Source organism: Phacochoerus africanus, chromosome 2, assembly GCF_016906955.1.
Source record: "Phacochoerus africanus isolate WHEZ1 chromosome 2, ROS_Pafr_v1, whole genome shotgun sequence".
NCBI lineage: Eukaryota > Metazoa > Chordata > Mammalia > Artiodactyla > Suidae > Phacochoerus > Phacochoerus africanus.
The window spans coordinates 221594775-221621410 of NC_062545.1; the positions used below are offsets into that span (position 1 = coordinate 221594775).

General features: G+C 42.2%; 1 long non-coding RNA gene across 1 annotated transcript; it reads right to left on the minus strand.

The window, feature by feature from the left end:
- Positions 1–1308: 1308 nt before the first annotated feature.
- Positions 1309–20848, minus strand: LOC125121283 (uncharacterized). The gene is made up of 3 exons (XR_007133425.1): positions 20712–20848; positions 7308–7528; positions 1309–1640 (listed from the first exon to the last, which is right to left on the minus strand). It is a non-coding gene; the product is annotated as an uncharacterized LOC125121283 (long non-coding RNA).
- Between the last annotated feature and the right edge of the window lie 5788 nt (positions 20849–26636).

A 26636-nucleotide genomic window follows, 5' to 3' on the forward strand; every position in this document is an offset into this window, starting at 1 on the left:
TAACTCAAGGTCTGAGCTGCATCTGCAACCTATGCCTCAGCTTATGGCAATGCTGGATCCTCAACCCAGTGAGTGAGGCCAGGGATCAAACCCGCATGCTCATGGATACTAGTCAGGGTCTTAACCCACTAAGCCACAACAGGAACTCTCTAAAGGAGTATTCTTGGAATCAGAAATCTGTGCGTATGTATGCATGTTTTAGAGATATCCCATACAATATTGTTGAGAGTCTCTAAAATGAGGAACTCTAAAATGGCCAGAGGATATTACTGTGGGAACGTGTGTTAGGCTTGAAATACATATGGCCACTTTCTTTGTCCCCAATACTACCTTTCCCTCAGAATGTGGCACTGTCAGGAATCATACTTTGTTCCTTTATTTTGGTAGAGCCTATAAAATCCTTATGTGAAAATGTTTATCAGTTGACCTCAAAGGCTAAGGAACTGGGCCTCATTGCACTTAGTTTGTGGCTGCAAATCTCTGCTAAACAACTGTTATCTTTATGAAACTTTTAAGTTTATAAAGTGCTTTAACCACCACTTCCTAATTGGACTCACAATATCCTTGTGAGCTCAACATGGCAAGAGTAGTTATAGCTCTTTCAGGGGAGTAAGTTGGGACCCTAAGATATTGGGGTGGAATCTAAGAGCCAGAACTCATTTAATACTCTTCAACTACAGCCCCAGTGTCATGCAACTCCAACATCCAACAGGCATCAAATTGATAAGGATCGAGTAGGATAATTAAATAGTCAGTTTAGAATTTCCACGGGATTTTATTTTTTTGGCTTTTTAGTGCTGCATCCATGGCATATGGGAGTTCCCAGGCTAGGAGTCGAATCAGAGCTGCTGGCCTACCACACAGCCACAGCAATGCAGGATCTAAGCTGCACCTGCGACCTATACCACAGCTCAGGGCATCGCTGGATCCCTGACCCACTGAAGAGGCCAGGGATCAAATCCACATTCTCCTGGATACTAGTTGGATTCATTTCCACTGTATCACAACAGGAATTCCAGAATGGGAATTTTAAGGGAGTTTGGGAGACTGTTCTAAATTAATGACCACTCAAGAAAAGAATCCAGTAACTGATCAACAATCTACGCAATCTTGAATAATGACTAGGCGTATTCAAGTGTCAGACACATTCAAGCCACAAATCCTGTTAGTTAGAACACAAGACAATATACTTGGGGTCTGAATCTTGTTACATGAAGTCAGGAAGTCCATGATCCCTGAAGAGTAGTTTCTCTGCATGTAGCCAAGACAGGCATATATATAAAAGGGGGAAAAAAAAAAACTAGGTGAAAGGGGACATTTATACCGAAATCTGAGATGAATTATCATGTTTTAGTGTATGTTACCACCTTTTTGCTAATACACAGATGATTTAAATAGCGCCCTAACAGTCCTGGTTAGACCACATAGGGCCAAAGGGACAACAAATGATGAAAGCCTTGATGTCTACACAAAATGAGGAGATTGTCGTCTTCTCTTCCCACTTTTTCTTTGATGATAAAAATGGAGCTCTCTTTGTTCTTGGGGCTGCTGTATTCCTTTGCCAGCCCACTTGTACTTCTCAAGTGTATCCCATACTAATAAACTCACTCCTTGCCGGTTTGCCTCATGCTGAATTCTTTCTGCAATGAGATGAAAGAACCTGAGCTTCAGTAAGTCCTAACGGCTAGCGAGCAGTTTTAAGACAATTGGTTTGAGTCCTCTCCTAAGCCAGGGATGGGATTGTAGGTTTAAGTCCCAGTCTGAATTTTAGTTGAGTTTGAGCCCCGCCTGAGAAGGAGTGAGGTTTCAACTCTGTACTGCCTAGTATTTCAATGTCACTAATTGACCTGTGAGAATGTGAGTATGCTTGACTACAGTCCATTTTCTCACAAGTTAGGTAAGTGCCATCCAGAAAATAAAAGACTTTCAGTGCTTTTATTATTTCCATAACCACTAGTTCTGATGATTTCGATTTTCAGAGTTTGGATCTTTTCTCATCACTTTTCGCCTTTTTTTTTCTTTCTCCCTTTCTTCCTTCATATTTCTTGCCTTTCATTCTTGCTGTCTTGCTTTTCTCTCTTCTCCCATTTTTTCCTCTATGGATAGCTTTCCATTTAAATTTGGATACAACTGAGCAGGGGAGTTCAGGAGGAAAAAGAGCAGAGGTTAACTTAATTCCACCTGAGTTGTGTTCCAGCCTCAGGCTTTGGTGTTTGAAGAAAACATAACTCAGCTGAAGCCTGTATGAACTTAGTGTAATTCCAATATCACTAGACCCCAGTATGTTTATGCATAAGTGACATGAGTAGTTAAATCTTAATGTTACTAACTCTAATATCCCAACCAAGACATCATCTCCAGCTCTATAAAAAGAACCCCCTGCCAAGAACTTGGAAGGGACCCAGGATCATCCTACATCCCTCAGTGGACATCATCCCTGTCCCTCTGATCCCTACCATGTTACCTTCTGGGTCTGCCACCATGGGTGCTCATCCCTGTAGATAACCCTGGCTGCTGTGTGCTTAATCCTCAAGTCATCTCAAGAATTCAGTTACTTGAGGAGATCCTGTTGTGCCCCAGGAGAAACGAATCTCACTAGTATCCATGAGGATGCAAGTTTGATCCACAGCCCTGCTCAGTGGGCCTGGGAGCCAGCATTGCCATGAGCTGTGGTATAGGTTGCAGACATGGCTCAGATCATGCATTTCCTTGGCTGTGGTATCAGCCAGCAGCTGTAGCTGATTCTACCCCTAGCCTGGGAACCTCCATATGCTGCGGGTATGACCCTAAACAGAAAAAAAAAAAAAAGAATTTAGCAACTTGGGAAATAGGAAATAGCTCCTTCCCTCTGCCCTACACTCAGCTACACAGTAAAGCTGTTCATGTTCAGATATGTTCTGGAGTGTAATAATATATTCACACTTGACTTTATGCACAAAAACCTCTTAAGACTCCCAGGATGAACAAAGCCACAGAGTAGGTGACTGCAAGAGGCCCTCATACCAGCTGCCAAGCTTTCCTCAGAGTCATGCTATCCTCACACACAGGCTCACAGAGGCCTTCCTCCTCTTCGTGAGTCCTCATTTCCTGAGAAGCTGCAGAGGTCCTTCAGACCTACTCCCAGCCAAAGCACTGGCCATGATAGTTGACCTATGTCTGAAGCTCAGTTTGGGCCATGCTATGAAGTATTCCCCAGAGGCTCCTTGGCTCCCATGATAATCAGAGGATTAAGGAAACAAGAAGGCAGCAGAGAGGAGCTCCAGTCTACATGGCTGGTGTATGTAAATCTCAAGTTAAGCCCAATGGAACCTTTGGCATATCCTCCTGGTTAACGATATCCATTCTCCCCTTCTTTGCAAATGAAGTTTGAACTTTAAGGTCAGAATGTTCTCCAAAAGTCGAATGCCCCACTCCCTTGCAGAGTGTCATGTCACCACCTATGTTCTAAGCAATGAAGCCTAAGTGGAAGTCGGTAGGTGGGGATTCCAGAAATGCTCCTTAAGGGAGGACCAGACAGCTAGCTGCTCAAGCATATTTTGGCCTTTCTCCTTTCCTCTCTGCTTCCTGAAATTTGATGCAATGGCTGAGGACCTAAAAACATTCTTGTGTCATAAAGTAAACTGAAGGATCAAAGGTAGGCAGGAAGTGAGAACAGTGACCCTGTCAGAAGGAACCAGATCCCCTATGACAGAGAGTAGCTGTACCAACCCTGAATTGGCTACTTCCAGATTTTTATTACCAGGGAGAAACATAAAATAAACCTACTTCCAGATTTTTATTACCAGGGAGAAATAGAAAACAGGGCTCCTGCTGCTTTTCATTTTCCATCAATATTCGCCTCTTTCTAGTTATAACTGATAAGATTCCGTGGTTGGGAGCTAGGCTTGGAGCAACTTTCCTGGGGCCCTTGGCTAGCTCTTCCATGCTTATCTCTGTCTTCGAACAATTTATTTGAGCACCCTGTACCTGATTTTCTCATGTGAAAAATGGGATAATTAGAGCATGTTTCTCTCAGTATTAAGAGGGTCAAATAAGATAATGCAATGAGCTCTTAGATGACTCCTTGGATCACAGTCCCCATGTTATTACTACATGTCAAAGAAATCCAGTCCCTACACTGATGGAGTTTGTGAAGTTCAGTGCTATTCTATCTGCACTCTTCTCCTCTTACATTTCAGAGGTGGCAGGACCTCCAAACTGGTAGTCTTTGCTTCCTCCTCACATGTATAGATGTGAGAGGTGGAGGTATGTATTAGTATATACATTTTCCCTTGGTTTCTGACATCAGAGAATTGTCTCATTTTAATAAAAATCAGAGATTTAGTATTTTTGTCTTCAAGCTCAAGGTCAGTGACAACTCTGGAAAGCCCACACTTTCTCTGTTTAGGATCTCAAGTTCTTCTGCAAACTCTTCCATCAATCCCATCACTTCTACTCAGCATGAAAATATAGCTGTCTCTGTGACATAGGGCAGGGTGGGGTGACTGTTACCAAGCTTTACAGACACATGTCACTATTCTACAAAGAAATAGAAGAGGCCCACTGCTATCCAAGGGCCAAAAACTCCAAGTGAGAATCAATCCAGATGCCCCTCTCAGGCCTCCCTTGGACATGAAAATAGAAATGGTCGAAATTGACAATGATGTGGGAAGAATGAGGCACCATTTGTGGTAGACACAAAAACACAAAGCTCTGAATACTATTTGTTCCCACTCCATTATTCAGCATCTGCAGTTGACCTGTTGCCATTTGCATCCTTTTGTGTGGGGCCACCTCAGAGATTTCCCACTCTCACAGACAGATGATGAGTTCCAAACCCACAATGAATAGGCCCATTGCTGACTATTTGTTTCGCTAGCGAGGGTGAATGTGGGGGGCTTGTTTACAGCAGGATGGCTGCACACTGCATTCCTTCTGCCTCCTTAATGGGGAGGCGGCAAGATAATGGCCAGCTCTTGGGGGCAGCCCCTGAGAATCACCATCCAGGTGAACAGGATGGAAGAGGCTGTTTTTAGTTCATTTTCAGAAGGTACTGGCTGAGATTTTCCGGGATCTGCTTCTTTGGTCAGGCAGAAATAGAATGAAAAGGATTCCAAGAGAAGAAACAAATAAGGACCAAATTTACCATTTCTACCCAAGCATCCTGGAGGTGACAGCTCCATCAAGCTAGACCAGTGGGTGTGGTCAGCAGAGTTCAAAAGAGCAAGCTCTGTATATATAGGCAGCCAGAATCTGAACCAAGGACTCACTTCTGTACATCATTCAGAAGTGGCCTGGCAGCTTAACTGGAGGAAAAAAAAAAACATCTCCTAAGCCTGCAAAACTTCAGGAAAATCCCTTTGTACTCAGGGAAGCTGGTGCATTCAAGAGGAGCTGCCCAAGGCCCCATTTGATGTGCAGAGGTCAATAGAAGCTCATGGTTTAATAAGCAGACAGAAGGAAAAATTCAAGACAGCAATTATGTTTTCCTTTTAGATTCCATGTGCTCCTCTGAGTCTTATCCTTGCTGTCTTCCTGACTCTTTTGATAATTATTTAATTGGTCTCCAATCTAAATAGATGCTGTTTGAACTGCTTTTCAGGGCTGATAGAAAGAGTGACTGATTATACAGCTCCCAGATGAATAAAAACACAGAACTTTTTTCCTTCCCTCTGATCACAGAAAAGCAGCTCATTGCATTCATTGATTAAAAAAAAGCAAGGCAGGGAATTGAAGCCATTTCCTATATAATTTTAGTATGAATTTTCTTTTGGAAATAATCAGATAGCTAACAACAAACAGTAGCTTTACAAATAACACCTGGGTTAAGAAGAATTGAGGAGAGGGGGACGGGGAGAAAGAATACCGCCTCCTTTTTGTTGTTGTTGGGTTTTTTTTGTTTGTTTTTTTTTTTACATTTTTCAAATAGCAGAGTCAAAGAAGAGAAAGTGACTCAGATCTAAGATTGAGTAATTATATAGTCCATATAAGCAACTTTTCTTTATCCTGGATTTAGTGCTTCAGTAATATTTAGATGTTCCCTGTAAGAACTTTGAATTTGGACCATTTAAGACTTGATGAAATAATATAATGTATCCTCTTTCTAAACTCAGACTTCTATGTTGCTATCGCTTAAGAAATTTTTAAAATATTATCTGGAAAAGGACAGTGCCATATTAATTGTTTTTCTTACTAGTCACTCCAGTGATAGTTCATCCCAAAGCAGCAATGTATAAATACCATGAGGAATATGATTTCAAACCAGCTCTTTACTTGAAGACAGCAGGGCTAAACAAACCAACTCCTGCCAGAAAATGGATTATACCCCTACCTTGGGATCTTGTTAAATGCTCGAATGGGATTTAGGGGTCTTTCACTTTATATTGTAAGGTCCCTGCTCAGCCCTATCAGGCAGAATAATACCTGTGTCTTTCTGTAATCCTGTGTTAGGATTAATGAGATATAAACCCCCGTGTAAAACATTGTGACATCAGAAGCAAAAGTGGGAGCTGTGGATTATGCCTTTTGGAGAGAGAAACCCATCCGTGTCCCCTCTGAGGTCTTCACTAACTACCCCACGTAGACCTAGTTGTCCTCTCCCCCATCTACCCATCACCATAGCAAGAGTTACTCTGTACTGTTAGTGTGTCCTCCACACACTAGGAGAACTTGAGGAAGCAGGTGTTACTCATCTTGAAATTCTCAGAGCTAATGTCGCTCCAGGGAGAGAATGTACCCAATATTTGTTTGATATATTATCATTCCTTCGGCATTCTATCATCCAGAAGTATTTCCTCAACTTGACCTTACTTTAGACAATGCCCCTGCTGGTTAGTTTGAAGTGAATAGTATGACTAGGTCTGGATATGGACCAGGAGAACCAGGAAGCCATCTTCCCTTCCCTTGGATAACCAATGTTCACTTGTTTCAGCAAGAACCACTCTTGTGTTTTGATAAAAACATCCTCTTTAGAGTCATTATTGCTGTTCAGCCCCAACAACCGCTAGGAATTATGACCTACACAAAAGTCTGTACCATTAACTTTGGCCAGAGAGAAGATGCTCCAACTGATAAGAGCATGAGGGAAAAAAATATACAGCATCCCTACTCTGTGCCATCCATTCAGAACAATATGCTATAGCTGGAATTGTGTCAGACTGGTGACCTGCAGATACAACCTGGGCTGAGATATCCTTTCTGGTTGGCACTACCCTTTTCAGAGGTTTGATTTTGAGTATCATCACGGCCTAGGAGAGCAAGGTCAGGAGTCCTCCCATTCATGCCCAGCATCTCATATGTGACCCATCATATGGATTGATGTGACCTACCAGACTCCCTCAGGCCATTGGATTTGCCACCCTGATATAGTTCAGCCACCTTTCAAGTTTTCCTTGTATTATGGTATTAAACCCAGACCCAAAACTACTTCATCTGGAGCAGGTTGTAATCACCAGCCTTCCAAAATGCTTCCAATGGTCGTTAGCTCTTCCTGTCCACTCCCTAGGTAATATATGCTTCTTGTGTGAGGGCTGGATCCAGTGACTTGCTTCTATCAAAGAAACATAGGAAAAAGGGGAGGAAGTCACTTCCCAGGACAGGTTAAATGAAACTGACTTCTGTCTTTCTTGCACTCTCTCTTGCTGTACCCTCACTCATTCTTTTGCCATCTTGCCTTGTTCACTTTCATGAACAAAGTTCCCAAATTGGAGACGTCTATGTAGCAAGGAACTGAGGGTGGTACCTGGTCAATACCAAGGAAGGAACTGTAGTCTTGGGCCAACAGCTCATGAGGAACTGGATCCTGCCCCCAACTGATGAATGAGCTTGAAAGTAGATCCTGCCCTCACCCAACCTTGGTGATAGTCATCTAGAGATTCTGGGCTAACCCCCTGATGGTAGCTATGGAGAAACCCAGAGGCAGAAGACCCAGCTAAGCCACATCCAGGTTCCTGACCCACAGAAACTGAGATGAAGGCTGTTGCTTTCATCCAGTTAATTGGTGGTACTTTGTTACACAGTTAAAAGTGTTCTATTACCAGTTCCAATAGAGGAGTGAGGGGTGGGATTCTCAAGGCCAACAGCAATTCTGAGGGTTTCCCTAACAGAGCACCAAGTAATTCTCTAGGTCACAGACTGGGTGTCCTACAACCCAACTCAGTTCAGACACTATCTATCCAGAGAAAGCATCAGATCTCACAAGCTGACTGCCCCTCCCCCTACCACTTCAGAAGCCCGTTATTAGCTCAGATTATCTGTGCTTCTGAATGACTGGTTCTAAGTCAGAGGTTTCCAAACTTTCTCCTTGCTATCTGATTATCTTGCTAGAGAAGCTCACAGAACTCAAAGAAACATTTTTACTTTAACAGGGTCACTTTTTTATTGTAAGAGGAACAACCAGTTCAAAACTGTTTATACTGGAGTTCCCATTGTGGCGCAGTGGTTAACAAATCTGACTGGGAACCATGAGGTTTCAGGTTCTACCCCTGGCCTTGCTCAGTGGGTTAAGGATCTGGCGTTGCTGTGAGCTGTGGGGTAGGTTGCAGACGTGGCTCAGATCCTGCATTGCTGTGGTTCTGGCATAGGCCGGTGGCTACAGCTCCAATTCGACCCCTAGCTTGGGAACCTCCACATGCCATGGGTGCAGCCCTAGAAAAGGCAAAAAGACAAAAAGAAAACACATAAAAACAAAAACAAACCAAAAATACCTGTTTATATTGTAAGAGGAACAGCAGTTCAAAACTGTTTATATTATAAGAGGAGCAGCCAGGCAAAAGAGATGCGAGGGCAAGCTATGGACAAACAGCTCTGACCTTCCATGTCCTCGCCAAGGGCACTCATGTGTCCACCAACTTGGAAACTCTCCAAGCCCTGCCATTTTGGGTATTGGGGTTTTTATAGAAGTGTCATTACATCATCATGATTGATTAGATCATTGGCCATTAGCAATTGATTCAACCTCTAGTCCCTCTCTGGAAATGAGGGGTAGGACTGCAACTTCCAACCCTCTAATTACAAGATTGTGTCTCCTGACAACCAGCCCCTATCCTAAATTGGAGTCCAAAAGCCATCTCATTAACATAACAAAAACACATTTATGGCTTTCTTCCTTTAGGAAATTCCAAAGGTTTTTGGAGCTCTGTGCCACAAATCAATATTCATCTTAATATAAATCAGAGTATCACAGCCTCTACAGATAACTGGGATGGCAGAATAAGAAGTAGAGCCCCAACTTCCTGCCTTCCATTCACCACTCAATGCCCCTCAGGCATTGGCAGCACTGAGCCCCTTTAATCAGCCAGCAGACATCCGTGCTATCAAGCTCTGAGTAAAACAAGGGTTGTCCTCCTTTTTTGGCTAGACAGAAAACTTCACAAGCATTAAAATAGCTGCAATTGATCAAAAATTAAACAGCAAGATAGAAGATAAAAATGAACTCAAGTCACTAGAGTGTTACACTGGCAATTATTTCTTTGTTTAGGGAGGGAAGTCTGACAACTTACTTTGGGAGCACCTTTGTCCACAGTGGAGACAAAAGCCCTCTTCCTGACCCCACTGTCCCTACTTGAGCCAGAGTCTTTCCCAGCCCAGAAAGGAGCTGTGGGTGGCAAAGCTCCACGTGGAATTGCTCAGACGATCATGTGACCTTCCTGGATCCCTCAGTCCATCAGACATGAACTGGAAGCCAGGCAAAGGGGCAGCAAGCCATTGTCCCTACATCTCAAGCTCCCTCGGGTCTCCTGCCTTGATCATCCATTATGACTCCCTTTCCCAGCTCCCCAGCCTTGGCTTGGGGCCAGCCCTTCTGTCCTGCCATCTTCTGAGATTCTGAATAATTCCCTCCCTTCATTTATATTGTTTCTGTGAAGTATAACTTTATCATGTTCCTCCAGAGCCTTCTTTTTCTAGGTTATATAAATTTAGCTCTTCACCCTCCTTTTACAACTTGCCCTCCAATCCTCTTGCTAGTTTATTAATTTGTCTTCATTTCTTACACACAGGCACAGGTCCACACCCTTTTGCAGGGTAAAGGGCCATGGGAAACAGGACTTTGAATGTGTGAAAAAAAAATTCAAGAAAATGTGGAAACGTTACACTGGGGGTGGGGGGAATAAGATGTTTCTTTATTTTGCTAGTAAATGCAGGGAAACTTGTTCGGGAAAGGCTACAGAACAAATATTTTCTCAGGAAGGTTATGGTTTCAGCAATTCTATTTAATTTCTTCCTCAAGATACAAAGTTGTAATTAAGGTCCGTCTATACGATGTTTTCAACATGTGCGGGAGGGCTAGGGCCCAGAGATTTCTCTTTCTCTTATACTCCTTTTCCTTTCCCACTCCTTAAACTTCTCTCTCCCAGAATTTTACTCATTAGGCCCCCCAACTGATCAGGGTCTATTCCAGCAAGCTGAGGCAAGGAGAGAAACAGAGAAGTCATCTTCCCTAGAGGTGAAGGCAGGGACAGGGTGCTATTTTTAAACCCTGCCTCAATCAGCAGAGGTGCTCTGGAGACATATACCCTCCCTACCCTGCCTGTGAGCTTTCTAGCCGAGAGGTAACTGCATTTGAGAGACACCTGGGGTTGAATTGCATAACAAAAAAATCCCTGAGGCAGAATCAATGAATCTACGCCTTATTTTTTTTTTTTCCTAGAAACCCTCTTGAAATCCAGGTTCTTTTTCATCTATAATTTAAAAAGCCTTTTTTTTTTCCTGTCTCTCATTTTCCTTTTGCTCCTTTGTCTTTCTATTTTAGGGAGTTGACAGTGAAAATATTTCTGCTACCCAGGACTTAAATGTGGCCACTTCTGGCATCAAGGGTTAAGAAGAGGGACCATCTTCTTCCCAGACCTTCCCTCTTCCAGTAAGTGAGGTAGAAGGTAGGGCTCCAGGATAAACATCTGTAACTAGCCTCTTATTTACACCTCTTGAGGCAGGTGATAGGTACAACTAGCCTCAAATTTACACTTCCCGATGAAGGGGATAGGTGAGCTCGGGGACAGACATTTACAACCAGTCACCTATCTATACTTTAGGATCAATATAACAATAGGCACAAGGCAAATAACTGGTACTTATCTTCTGTAAACTGTTAAACAATGGTTATGACAGGATCAAAAGAGGGGCTGAGCCCTGCTTGGACAAAAGAACAAAGAGGTCACTTACTCCCTATCATCAGGGTTAGGGAGACCCCAACTACACATGCGCAGAGAGACCTCTCTGGGTCAGAAAAGGGAGGAGGTGCCAGGCCATAATTAAGTCTAGATAACCTTCCTGCCAGGCTTTGCTCTGGAATCCATCTTGGCCAAAAGATGTGCATGCAGATCAGGTGAGCGCCCCAGGTCTCGTCAGGTGTGAAAGATAAAACAAGATAATTGGCTAAAGGAAGACAAAGAACCAGAAGAACTATCCTGTAATAAGTGGTTTAAGTCACCTCTCTGGTGTGCTTGTCACTGAGGGGGATGCCTGCACCCTCCCTCCTTTAGGTGTGTATTACTGCTTTGCTTCTGCCTTAGATAAATAGACCTCTGTGTGCTCTCCCACATGTTGTACTGTGTATCTAATAATAAACCTTATACCTATTTTTGCAGTCTTTGCCTCCTTGAAACGTTCTTGATTTCAAGAGGGGGTAAGATTGAGGGCAATTCTGCTTTCAGCCTCTAGCTAGTCTAGTGGCTAGGATTCCTGGTTTTTCATCCAGGCTGCCCAGGTTCAATTCCTGAGCAGAAAATCAAGACCTCGCTTCAAGCCATCACCTGCTGCTGTCTCTCTGAAATAAAAAAAGGAGGCAACAAAACAGATCCTTTCTTTTCTCTGCAGGCAGGAGAGGAGGATTTAGCTAAGCCAAAACATTATTACGGATGCAGAGAGAAGGCACATGAAGAAACCACATGCTCTTCTATGTAAGAACCTCCAAAGAGCAGAAAACGGACATATGGGTATCTCAGATTATGCATGTTTGCCTGTGGTCGGCCAGAGTAATTCACCCCTGTAAAGATGCCCCACATCCCAACCTCAGAAGCTATGACTCAGTCACTTCTATGGCAAAAGGGACTTCACAGATGTGATTAAGGGGAAGAGTCTTGAGTTGGGGAGACTGCCCTAGATTATCCACAAAGACCCAGTGGAATCATAAAGATCCTTACAAGAGAGGAGTATTAGCATCATGGGAAGGAAAAGGTGATGTGACAATAGAACCCAAGGTTGGAGTTGATATACTTTGCTGGCAGGGGTCATGAGCAGAGGAAGGCAGGCAGCTTTTATAAGGGAAAAAAGAAAAGGAAACAGATTGTTCTCCAGAACCTCCCCAAAGGACAAGCACTGCTTCACCTCCATTCCCCTCAGTAAGGCTGATTTTGGACCTAGAGATGATCATACTGAGTGAAGTCAGAAAGAGAAAGACAGATACGTATTACTTACATTTTGAATCTAATAAAATTTACACAAAGAACGTATTTATAAAACAGAAACAAACTCACAGATTTTGAAATCAAACTTAGGGTTACCAAAGGGGAGTTTATCCTTCCCCATGGATATATACATTATTGTATGTAAAATAGATAACAAGGACCTACTGTGTAACACAGGGAAATGTGCTCAATATTCTCTAATAACCTATATGGGAAAAAAAGAATGGGTACATGTCTATGTATAACTGATTCACTTTCCTGTACACCTGAAACTAATACAACATTGTAAGTCAACTATACCCCAATAATTTTTTTTTATAAGGGATGCCCTGTTATTCCCATTTACCAGCCAAGAAAACAGAAACAAGGTTTCTCATCTAAGGTCACAGAAACCAAAGCCCATCTAATTACAAAGATTCACAAAGACAAATGCTTGTGGGGTAAGGGTTCTCTTTAGTGAATATCCTGATGTTTGGATTCTGTCCACTAGATGATGCACAGCAGGGATCTCACTATGAACACAGTCATTTTTATGATTTCCCTTCTATTTGGCACTCATCTGGGCAGCAGTTTGTTTTAGAGAGCTTTATCAGAGCTCTCATTGAATCTCAGCTCTAGCTCTAAGATCTTGAATAGTATAGCAAAGTGCCTACTGAAATCATAGACAACCTTCAACTCGGCATCCTCATCCCTAGGAATATTATCTTTAGGTATAAAAGGACCAATTACGTAGCACTATACACACAAGGATGATTATTGCAGATTTGTTTATAGTAGGGGGCAAAAGGAAAAATGAATACCTATTACACAGGAATGGCTGAATTAATGGATTGTATCCAAACCATAGATTATGCGGCCATTGGGAAAATGAGCTAAATCTATGTGAGGTAACTGGAGAAGTCCATGAAATACTTTATGGTGAGAAATACAAGATACAGGTAAATGTATGTGCATATTTTATACATACATATACACACATTTGTGTGTATATATAAATACACACATATATACACATAATCCCAGTTTTATAAATCTATGAAAAAATTTCTTATATTTTAGATTATATAAGGAAAATATATATTTAATGCATTACAGACAAAATTTGGTATTCATTCTTGATTTTTATAAGTTGCAATGAAATAATGTTAGATACATGAGTCTGTTGCAAGATAAAATACTTTTATTGTAACCCCCAAAAAAGCATTGTGCCTAATGGAAAGCACTAGAAATATTCCCACCAAAGTCAAAAATAAAACTTGAGGTCATGTCAGAAGTATAGGCATTGCAACTGGATAAGAGGAAAATCATAATTAAGCTGGAAATGAGCATAAAAAATTATTTTTGCAGGTGCTATGACAATATATTTGGAAAACAAGAAAATCCAACTAAAAGCTACCATAATCAGTAAGAGAATTCAGAAAGGTATCAGAGGTAAAAACATTTGGAGTTCCTGTTGTGGCGCAGTGGTTAACGAATCTGACTGGGCACCATGAGGTTGCAGGTTCGATCCCTGGCCTCGCTCACTGGGTTAAGGATCTGGCGTTGCCATGAGCTGTGGTGTAGGTCACAGATGCGGCTTGGATCCTGAGTTGCTGTGGCTCTGGTGTAGGCCGGTGGCTACAGCTCCGATTAGACCCGTAGCCTTGGAACCTCCATATGCTGCAGAAGTGGCTCAAGAAAAGGCAAAAAGGCAAAAATAAAATGAAATAAAAAATAAAAACATTAGTTTTCACTCACACATACCAACTATATAGATGGTATAATTTAAGAAAAAGATTACATGAATATAGCCACCAAGACAGGAATTAATGAGAATTTTTAGGGATCATAACATTTACAATCCTCCTGAAGACCGAAGACGACTTCAAGAAAATGGAAACATGCACCCTGATAATGACATGAATTTTCCATAACCTAATTTTTAAGTTTAATATAACCCAACTAAAACACCCCAAAGGTTAGAGAAAAAGTCACCCAGATAAAGTTATTCTAAAGCTCATATGAAAACATCAGTTGGAATAACCATGAAAACTCTGAAAAAGAAAAGTTGTGGTGAGCAGAGGAGGTACAAGTAGTCATACTAGATGTTAAAACATGCTTAAAACCTTCAAATATTAGAACAATATGGTAGTAATAAATAGACTGATGGAAGGGAAGAGGAAGTAGAAGATATATACAGACATAGCTATAGAGAGAATTGAAGTCGGTATGTTGAAGACAACATCTCAAATTAGTCATGATATGATCCAATAAATGGTATGGGGATAACTGGAGAACTATCCAGAAATATGTAAAATTGGATGCATGCATCAACAGAAGCAGTGGCATGGTTGCCAAATGGATGAAAGATTTAAAGACCCTGAAACCACAAAAGCCAAAAACATGCAAGTGTTGTAACCTTGGAGTGAAGATGATCTCTCTAGTTAGGACTCAAATTTAGAAGTCATAAAAAAGAAGACTGGTAAACTTGACTCAAAGTAGTTATTTCTCCATAGGGACAAACAAGAGAAACTAAGAAGTCTTTTATCAAAGAAGGCTAACTCCCTAATATGTAAAGAATGCCCAGTAGAAAAATGGATAAAGAGTATAAATAAGTAATGCATGGAAAAGGAAATACAAATGTCTTTCAAATGTCCAGATGATCAACTTTTCCTCTTCAAAGAGAAGTCGTCTGAACTACCCTGACTTAACAGTTTTTACTTATCAGACTGGCAAAATTCCAACAGTTTTGATGAAAGCTATTGGCAAGGCTATAGGGAAGCAGGCATCTTAAACTTTGTGGGTGAGAGGAAAAGTGGTCAGTATGTACCAGAATTAACTTCCTCCGTTTTGTTGTTGTTGTTGTTGTTTTGTTTTGTTTTAGTGCTGCACCTGCAGTATAGGGACATTCCAGGCTAGGGGTCCAATCAGAGCTACAGCTGCTGGCCTACACCACAGCCACACAGGGTCCGAGCCTCATCTGTGACCTACAACACAGGTCACTGCAATGCTGGATCCTTAACCCAGTGAGCAAGTCCCAGGATCGAACCTGCATCCTCATGGATGCTAGTCAGTTTCGTTAACAGCTGAGCCAGAATGGGAGCGCTCCCCTTCACCTTTGATTCAGCAATGTATTTTAAAGAGACACCAGCACCTGTAGGGAAGGACACATGACCCATGTGATGGGTTATTTACTTCACAATTGTCTGTAGGGGCCAAAAACATTTGAGAACCACCTTAGTGCCTGGCAAGAACTTGTTCAATTATGGAAATAATTTTTCTAAATTAGTAAGGTGGAGCATAACGCCACTATTTTAAAAGAACTTAAAACTCCACATGCTCTGATTTGTAAACATCACTAAGATGTAGTTAAGTGAGGTGATGGGAGAGAATCATAATATGGGATAGTGTGTCTCTGCAGCTGTGAGTACTCAAAGGGATAAATACATCATGCACCTGTAACAGCCACCAGAAATAGTGGGTAGATTGACAGGGCTTCTCTTTTAAAGAGTTTTTGCTTTTCTTAGCATGTGACGTCATTACCTATTCAAACCTATATTTGAGAGTTTTCCTGGGTTGATTTTTTGTCATCAGCAGACATTAAGAAAAATGTATTTTTATTTTGAGGAAAAAATTAAGTTCAAATTTTGAAGTTAGATTAAGTGCCTCTAAATTCTGATTCCACTTCTAAGCAGCTGTGTGATGATAGTCACCCCCCAAGGTTTTCTTCTAACATGCATGTAATACCACAGAATAGGTTGTTTCGAGGATTCGTCATAAAGACTGTAAGGGATTGGGCGCAGAGTAAGCCCTCAAGAAATACCAATTGTTTCCTCACAAGGTTGTTGTGGAGAAAAGTCCAGGAGATAAAGTACCAAAAGCTACAGGTGCAGGAACTCAGTGACAATTCATGCCCTTCCTTCTCTCTTCCAATTCCCCTGTAGCCCACCTCCTGTTAGGCTTCACTGCTGGCCCATGCTTCCTGTCTGCTCAAAGTTCTAGTGTCATCTTTCTAGACGACATGTCATCAAAAAAGAAAAAAAGGTAAAGACTGGAAATAGGGATAAATTACTTGTTTTGGAGGCCATCCACCCTTCTTATAGTGAACTTGTCTAAAATTTGTAAACTGCCAGACCTGGTCTTGACTGCTTGGCTGGAAGTGGAATTATAAAAACAACTGAGGGATTAAATATCAGGGATTTAATCATGATGCAAATTAAAAATTATGCTGAGAAATTTTGAATTGTCAAGTGACCAAAACTGAGAAGAAATAGAAAATTTAATGAACTCATGCCTGTTAGCCTCTTTTGTTGTCTTCATGTTAATGTTTTGAGTCGAATGGATCCTCTGAATTTCATTTACAAAGCAATCAAAACTGAGATACTGGTCACTAATTAACAAATATTTATTCAGTACCTGCTGAATAAATAAAGCAAAGAGTTATGACTTTGTTTTAAATGTTGAATAACACAAAGTCAGTCAGTCCTTTATAATAGGAAAATAAACTATCAGTAATTTCAGTCCTATTCACTTCAATTTTTTAAAGAGGAGAAATTGTATTAACAACGTATATAAAATAGAGACAGGGAATGCCTTCGCTTCTTCTACCTTAGGTAGCTTCAACATTTTTCAAACACCAGTTTTATGTAAATGATACGTGTTGATTTTGAATCATTCTTTACTATTCCATAAGAGCGCGTTTAGGTGTTTACTACGCAATACTTTATAGGCAGGGTTTAACACTTGAAGATAAAAATCTCTTTCCAATAATGTCATCTCTAAGGTAAGTCTCATTTGGAGCCAGAGGGTAGAGGGGAGTCAGCAGTCAGGAGTAATTCCACACAATCTCATTTACTCCCACAGCCCTTCAATGTGGGCATCACTGTTCCCACTTTGCAGAGAGTGCAGCAGAGGCTTGGCTAGAGAGAGGCCAGGCCAAGCCTCCCTAGACAGTAAACAGCCGCACCTCACATCTGCTGGCTTCAGGATATGTGTCCTTTGTCCTCTTCACCCCAATGTCTAGTTCCCCTTGCTCTATAGTCTTTTGGGAGATAGAAGGCCAAGGCTAGGCATGCCCATGACCATGGCACAGAACATTGGCGAGTGGCCAGAGTTACCCAGCTCCTTGCCTTGACCTGCTTTGTGCAGGGAACTGAAAAAATAGGCCTTTGACTTTTGAGTCCAAGCCCTTTGAGATGCTGGTGATTGAGGGGAAGAAAACTACATTTCAGGCTTTTGAAAGAGAGCACTCAGCTATGGGGTATTTTTACAGTTTAGGACCTCCTCCTCCACATTCCCTCTGGACACTATCCATACCATGTACTTCTGGAGCTCCCCTCCCAAAAATCTCTCTTCCCCTTCCCTCCCCTCATTTAGATATTCATCATTTTAGAAATCCCAGGGCAGCTTGGAATTTCCAGGTTGATCTCCTTAAAACCAGACCATTTCATCCATTCCCATCTATGTTCCATTTTGCAGACTTCCTATGCATCCTCCCATAAACTGTGTGATCTCTCCACCAAAAGTAAACAACCACAAGAGGACCTGGCAAGAAAAATAGAAGTAAAGCTTCTCTAAACAGAGGCAGGTAGGTGAATTGGAGAGGCAGTGAAAACTGAAAGAACAAATGGCACAATGAGTTTCCTGGCTTTACGTTTTTGTTTTTCCTTTCTGTGTCTTCTGGCTTCGATCCAAAGGAAAACCAAATAGGCAAAGTGCACAATGGACATCAACAGCAAAACTCAAACTACCTTTGAGAGTTCCCGTAGTGACTCAGTGGATAATGAATGTGACTAGCATCCATGAGGACTCAGGTTTGATCCCTGGCCTTGCTCAGTGGGTTAAGGATCCGGCATTGCCATGAGCTGTGGTGTAGACTGCAGACACGGCTCAGATCCTGCATTGCTGTAACTGTGGTGTAAGCCGGCAGCTATAGGTCTGATTTGACTCCTAGCCTGAGAACTTCCATATGCTGTGACTGTGGCCCTAAAAAGGCAAAAATATATGTGTGTAGATAGATATATCTTTCTGATGAAAATATTGGCAATAGGGGCTCATTAAAAGCTGTAGAGTGTGGTGAAAATATTTACTGTTTTCCTCTTTTTCCTCTACCAGCCTTCCCCAAAGCCAATCACACAATCACCACTGTAGCAGGAACAGCTAAAAATCCTGAGGTAAAGCCCATCTCTCTAAACAGAGGAATTAGGAAAATAGGTCCCTGTTGTGCAAAGAGTTTGCAGATAATTCTTATTTTTCTGTTTTCCTCTTCGGTGCTCTCCAAGTATAATAGTGATGGTGGCTACAACTCTAAGAGAAACCCTGTATTTCCAAGTAGATGAGTAAGAAAAGAGGACTCAGGGAACGAAGAATTTAAGAATACTGAAGAGGACAGAAGGGGAAGAAAGGGGCCTTCCAATTCCATATATGAATTGATACAAACCCCAGGTTCACTCAAGTTGTAACCTTGAAGCACACGTCCCACAAGCATATGCTTTGAGAATTGAACTACCATGTAAGCCACAGGCCAATTAGATTTGCTTAGGTTGTCTTTTTAGCCTTTTCAGTAGGTACTTGGGAACTGCAGAATATAGTCCAGTAGCAGTAAAAGCCTAAAGTTCTAAGGTTGGCAGCAGAGTGAACTGGGTCACAGGGAGTCACGTGGGGTGCCTTAGGACAAGCAATGCAGCCTATGGACAGGGAGACAGGTGAGGGCAAAGAATCAGAAGAGGTGTGAATACCCTCAAAGCAGCTTTGTTTTTTTCACTTATTCGAGAAACATTATTCCACTCCTAGGCACTGTAAAGGATCTTAGGAAAACAAATGTTTACTGCCAAAAAAACTTTGTCTAGTGAAGATAAACACCTTGAATGCTGTTTAGTACTATAAAACAGGTTTTAAAAAATGACATAGCTTTCTAGAGGATATTCAACGATGTCTAAAAATTTGGGGAAAGTTGTTCCTAGAGAAATTCATTAACTGCATTCCATTAGGTAAAAATCAAAGCCTTTGGTTAGAAGGGAAAAGGAATAAGCTCATCTGACCAACCATTTACTTGCATCACCCAAGTCTTCTTTATCCTGAGACCCAAGTTAAGCAGCACCTCCACCCCCATCTACCAGTTTGCACGACATATTCTGATGTTATCAACCATTTGCTCTTCCCAGATCAAAGACACTGCCCTTCTCTTAGCCTTTGCAAATAAAATCCCTTGCCCAGAATGCCCTTCTGGGTTGGTCAGGACAGGCTACCTTGTGCTACCATACCAACCACTGAAATTTCATGGCTTTCAACAACAAAGATTTGCTTGTGTTCACTGTCATCACTCAAGAACTTAGACTGATGGCAACTTTATCTTAAAGATGTTTCCGCAGTTTCTGTAGCACCTGGCATTTAGATCTTCTATCGAGAACTGATACACCTCACTTTCCCTCACATCTCATCGGCTCACGCACAGCAGATGGCCACACCCAAGTTCAAGAGAATGAGGACGTGCTGTTCTAGGGACTAGTATTCAGGACTCAGATTACTAAAACTTCTTCACCAGCCGAATTCATACCCAAGCCTCTAGATTCAGCAGGTGTCATTCATTCAGAGGCCTGCCTGCTCCATCTTCCCTACCTCCAGGCTACTTAAGGAGATCTCACCTGTGCTTCAGACTCTATGCACTTACCTCATTACACCGACAGCACCGCAAAGAACCTCTCTCTGCTTGTCTGTCCCACACATGGTGCCAGGTTCCCCCCAAGGACACTTACCTCTGTGTGCCCAGCACCCAGCAGAATGCCTACTAAGTATAACAGACACTCAATACATTTGCTGCACTGAACAAACTTGACACGACAGAACTGAAAATAAAAACTCCTTCTTGAAAGAAACCACTGTGCCAGAACTAAGTAAAGCATTGCACAGAGTTTTAAGTATTTTTCCATATCAGTCTCTCCTCTCCTGCTGTTTATCAAATTAAAGTGATACATTCAGGTGATAAAAAAGAACTCCCCTCGGGCAGAACCTAAATGTAAACCTCCTAGAAAACCTTTGTTATCATTTCTTTTGCTAGTCAAATGTACCTTGTCCAAATCCTCAAGTTTGAGGGTTATTTTTGTTTTTTGTTTTTTGTTTTCTTTTTTCTTTTCATAAGCAGAGTTCAGCAAGGAGGTAGTGCCTGGATGGGGAAAGGATTTCACTTCCCTCACTTTTTGCAAAGACAAGAATCAGGTCATAAGCAAAAGTCATTTGGAAATCTGATTTCTCTGTGGGTTCATCTACTCTACTCTGCTAAGTGGGTGAATCCCACGAGCACTCTCCCTGTCTTCTCCGTGCCAATAAGAAAAAAGGAGAAATTGCACTTACAAATTTCCTCAAGCCCGGGTTCATTTGTTGGTGGTCCCAGAAACATAGGCCAAGTCCACTGTGGGTCTGAACAGAGCCAAGGGCAGCTCTGTGGGGACAGGTGGCTAGCAGTGGAGCAGAAATGACCTCCTCCCCCTCACAGCTCTATGCAAACTCTGTGACACCCAAGGCAGTGGGCTGAGGCCCTTTTTATAAGGTATGGTTCATAGGCCATAGCACCCGTAACACCTGGGGCCTCATTAACAATTCTGAATCTCAGCTAATCTCAGCACAGCTGCTGAATCAGAACCTGCCTTTGCAGCAAGATTCCCAGGTGACTCTCATGTACTTTAACATTGGAGAAGCACTGGGCCAGGCTGTAAACACACTTTCTGGAGGATCCTGATAGATATGGGAACAGCAGTGCCCATCACACCTAGATCTGTCTCCTGGGAGAGGTAAACACTCTCTGAGCCATGAAGCTCAGCACTGCCGTTATTCACTGTGTAGGAGGCAGGAGGGGCTGAGAGGGAGAAAGTCATGGTGGAGTCACTTGTTTGAGAAGGTGGACAGATAACAGACCAAGGAGTGACCCAAGAAACCCAGAGCTGCTGCAGAGCCATTTCCAAAGGCTCCAGAGGCTTTTAGCCTCTTCTACTACAAGATACAGCCAGCATCTCATTCATAGCCTTCACCTGAGCTGAGGAGGAGGATGAGAGAGGATTCATGAGCTGGTTAAAGCCTCCCAGGTCATCATTCTCCTGCCCATTGTTTGTCTTCTCATCAGACCATTGTTCTTTTCTGAGTGCCATCTGTCCAATGGTCACGATCCATCTCTCCTGTCCTCCCTGCTGTCCCTCTTGCGTCACCACGCTTCACCTCGCTTTGGCTGATGGGTAATTTGACTATCCTTTGATATGATCTTGTTTAATTTATCATTTTCCCTTTTCCAGTAGACAGTTTTAGTCCATGTCATCCCATCTACCTTGAGATGAAGGCATTTCCCTACTGGCTTCTGCTCTTTCCTTTATATGATGTTACTGTATACAACAGCCTTGCATATTTAGTGTGTTCTTTTGCAAAGGAACTGCTGTGACACACTGCCTAGAGTTACTTGAAAACAATTCCACAAGCAAGGCAAGGCACAGGGGTAAGAATCTTGTTTCATCAATTATTTCTGCACTCTCCTGCATTGTCAACCTCTCCATCTCCAGTGGCATCTGACCTTCAGCCTAAAGCATGTTCAAATCTCCTCCATCTTAAAAAAAGCCCAACTTCCTTCTATACTATTCTTCCTGAAGCATATCACCCCATCTTCTTTCTTTCTTTTGGTGCCCCTCACTTTATTCTCTGCCTCCATTTCTCTCTTTCTTTTGCACTGCCACCTACGTGGACTTTCTAAAACATACACTATGACTTCACTTCCCTGCTTGAAATCTAGGTCTTCTTCCATTAATTCTAGGCAGAAATTGAGACAGATGTTGTCCTTTGTAGCTGAGTCTCTGCCCCACATACCAACCTTATTTCAAGCCATTCCATACCTGTTCAAATCACACACCCAACAAAGCACATGATGCTTCCTGATGATTTCTAAACACAGTCATGGTTTTTCTGGCTCCCTGCCTGTGTTCATATCAATTCCTCTATGTAGATGGCTTTTCTCCATTAATCCCTGATGAAGTCTGCCTGCCTCTCAAAACCCAGCTCACATTACCTCCCCAGTGAAGCCTAAAGCCTAGCCTCAATTCCTCTATGTTCTGAAGTGTCTTGGCCATGGCTCTGTCCATTCGCTGCCATGTGAATCACTTATGCTCTGCAGTGTGAGCTTCTTGAATGCTTGGATTTTTATTTTGTCTTTATATATCAGCTGCTAATGTCTGACATACAAAGGTACACAAATGTTTACTAAATTCCATTTCAAATGGGCTCCAATGTTTAAACTCAGTTTATTACCTACTGCGGGTTGAGATTCATAAGATGTTAATAATTCAATCCAGAGTCATGGGCAGAGACATGACCTCCAGGAGGTAGGCCCTGGCCCTGGGGGGTGGGGGGCAGTATACACTCCTGGACACGCTCCAATCTTCCAGGGGAAATGGGTCATGGAGAATCACCACACTTCTTAGCCATGGCCTTCCTCTTTCCATCTGCTTTTGACTTGATCTGCCAATAAATCAACTTCTCTAGCCTCTTCAGCTGCCAGAGATCAGTACAGATGATTTGACTATCTGGAAGGAGGAAATGCTGGACCTGTCCCCTGCTGGCCACATAGCCACTGAAGATGAGGCCAAGCTGGAATGGGTAGCCATGAGGCCTCTGCACCTGGGAGATTTGAATAAAGGGAAAGGAGCCTGGAAAACTGGATGGTTTTCATTTAAAACTTCACGTTTGCTTTATGGAGCAGAGCAACTGATGCATGCTCTGTTGGGAGCACTTGAAAAATACCCACTTTGGTTTGTTCCATCTCCATTGCCCACTGCACGGGGGTATCTTGTTCCTTAATGCATGGAGTGCAACTGTTCAGAGCCATGCTGTGAGCAGAACTGAGTATCCTGAGAACTCAGACCTGACTTTAAACCTGCTGACTGTGGGGGGAGCTGGCTCAGGGTCCCCAGGTGGGCCAGTGGGTGTGGGGATGGCCCAGTGTTTCACTCACAAGGGGTCTTCTATACACCCCACAGCTGCCCCCAAGGCCAGGGCAGGCATCTAGGAGTTTCCGCATGTGCCTGAGTTCAAATTTGGGTACTTTGAAGTTTTCAAACTTTCTTTCTCTTTTCTTTTTTCTTTTTGCCATATGGAAGTTCCCAGGATAGGGATAGAATCAGAGCTGCAGCTGCCAGCCTTTGCGACAGCCACAGCAACATGGGATCTGAGCTGCATCTGTGACCTATACCACAGCTCATGGCAACACCGGATCCTTAACCCACCAAGCAAGTTCAAGGATCGAACCGGCTTCCTCACAGATATTAGTCAGGTTCATCACTCCTGAGCAACAACGGGAACTCTGGGAGTTTTCAAACTTTCTGATGCTCTAATCAGCTCTGCCTTGTGGTGAGACATCATAGGGATTGTTCTACTCTCAGAAGAAGACTCACCTTCTCCCCGTACCTCATGCTGAGCTCGCATCATCATAATATGATTCCATGAGATGGACAAGATTTCTGCTAAAACTTAGTTGCATGTGTTTGTGTTTGAGCAAGAATGTTATGATTTTTATGTCCTTTATGTAAAAAATTTCAATGCATGCTTTTTAAATATGTAAGTACTTGGAGTTCCCGTCGTGGCTCAGTGGTTAACGAATCCAACTAGGAACCATGAGGTTGCGGGTTCTATCCCTGGCCTCCCTCAGTGGGTTAAGGATCTGGCATTGCCATGAGCTGTGGTGTAGGTCGCAGACGCGGCTCAAATCTGGCGTTGCTGTGGCTCTGGCATAGGCCAGTGGCTACAGCTCCTATTTGACCCCTAGCCTGGGAACCTCCATATGCCATGGGGGAAGCTAAAGAAATGGCAAAAAGACTAAATAAATAAATAAATAAATATGTAAGTGCTTGTATTTTTTTCTAGAGCAATTCTTTATATAAGTCCCCATACTTTTTTTTTTTTTTTCCTTTTTACACCTGCAGCATAAGGAAGTTCCTTCCTTAGGGGTCTAATTAGAGCTGTAGCTGCCAGCCTATGCCACAGCCACAGCAACGCCAGATCCAAGCCTCATCTGTGACCTACACCAAAGCTTGAGGCAACACTAGATATTTAACCCACTGAGTGAGGCCAGGTATTGAACCTGCATCCTCATGGATACTAGTTGGGCTTTTGTTTTGTTTTTTGTCTTTTTAGGGCCTTACCTGCAGCATGTGGAAGTTCCCAGGCAAGGGGTCAAATCAGAGCTGTCGCTTCCGGCCTACACCAGAGCCACAGCAACTCGGGATCCTTAATCCACTGAGGCAGGCCAGGGATCAATATCATGTCCTCATGGATACTAGTCACTGAGCCATGACAGAAACTCCAACTAGTCGGGTTCTTAACCTGCTGAACCACAACGGGAACTCCAGTATCATACTTTAAAATTCTGAAGTCTGACTTTTTCACACCTTGAGATATACCCAGAGAGTTATATGCTGCACTAAAATTTCAAATCCAGCAAAAATGCACTCATTTAGAAAGCATTCATCTATGCCTCAGTAATCTTCAAGAGGAGAAGAAAAGTGACATTCAATGAAGTCAAGCTTCTAGTACAAGGAATATTTCTTATTCTCATTCAAAGACTTTTTGAAAGCATGGAATATAAACATGACGGAATTGAAATTGATGCACGGGACTCTGCCTCACATACTCCATCTATACGGGATAAAATTGAAAGAGTCACATGCAAGCTGGCGGTGCTCTTTGAAACAAAGCCATAGTTTACTGTCCAGGAGGAGATGGTGATTCATGCAGGAGAAAAAACACCTCCTCAGAATTGTCAAACAAGAGATGAAATTATTTGAAATTGTTAAGTTAAAGAAAAATGTTTGGCATCAGTTTATAATTTCACCATTGTCCCTCCTATAAAGACTCAAAGATTTATCTATAGCTGGAAAACTGCACCAAAGCAGACTCTCATCCTGACACCATAGTTTTTTTAATGCAAACTTAACTTTTGAATAATATTTAATCTTCAATTTCCCGTGGTTGATAAATTCTTTCCTTTAATACAGTGTTTTCAAGTATCACTTTATACCATTAATTGTTAATAGGTGATTTTAGAATAACCATGTATATTTAATAGGCATACTTTTTAAAATGTCCATTTATAGTTGCTTTAAAATATAATTAATTTTTCAGTTATTACATATGAGATATTTAGTTTAATTTTCTATTTCATGAATTCTAAATACATTAAAAAACATAAAATGCTAGGATCAGTATTAGTATTTCAATGTCATACATAATAAATACCACATTACTGATACTGGCATTTGGCTTTGGTATGGTAAGCACCAAACGATAAAAAAATAAAACTTCATAATCACACACACACACAAATAAACAATCATAGAGGAACCCTTTGAGCTTAGGATTTCTGTATCTCTGTCCCTGATATTCCAGCTTCAACCATTTGATTACATTGCATGCTGAAAAAAGTTCTTATAGCTTACCCAAATTAGAGCAAGCAAGGAGTTCCCATTGTGGTTCAATGGAAACAAATCTGACTAGCATCCATAAGGATGAGGGTTTGATCCCTGGCCTAGATCAGTGGGTTAAGGATTTGGCATTGCCGTGAGCTGTGGTGTAGATCAAAGATGTGACTCGGATCCTCCCTTGCTGTGTTTGTGGTGTAGGCCGGCAGCACGCTCCAATTCAATCCCTAGCCTCAGAACCAACCATAAACTGTGGGTGCGGCCCTAAAAAAAAAAAAAATAGAGCGATTGCTCCAACCTGGGTAAACCTATATTTCAGTTTCCCTTGTGTTACAGTGACATGGAATTTGCCAGACACCAAGCTGGCCAATAGAGTTGCCCTGTTTGTTTTGTCTCTTAGTAAAGGCAGTACAAGCAGTAATCAGGCAGCATGGCTTTCCTCTCCATCTCCAGCTGAGTGGGATCCTTCCATCATCAGTGCAGTGCCTTTGAGCTGGACCAAATTCCTTGATGATTTACTGGTGCAGACCTCTGAGAGGTTTCCCTCCAGCCAATTCAGTCCCCATTCTGAGAAAGGCACAGCTTCTGATCTTTTCTCTGACTTTCCCAGAGGCTCCTCACGGGCCCAAGAATATCTACTGAGAATTCTTTCAACCCATTTCAACTTTATTTCCCCCTATTCTTCAACATAACATAAAAGCCAAAAAAAGTGGAGTTCCTGTTGTGGCTCAGCAGAAACGAATCCGAGTAGGAACAATGAGGTTGCAGGTTGGTTCCCTGGCCTTGCTCGGTGGGTTAAGGATCTGGCATTGCCGTGAGCTGTGGTGTA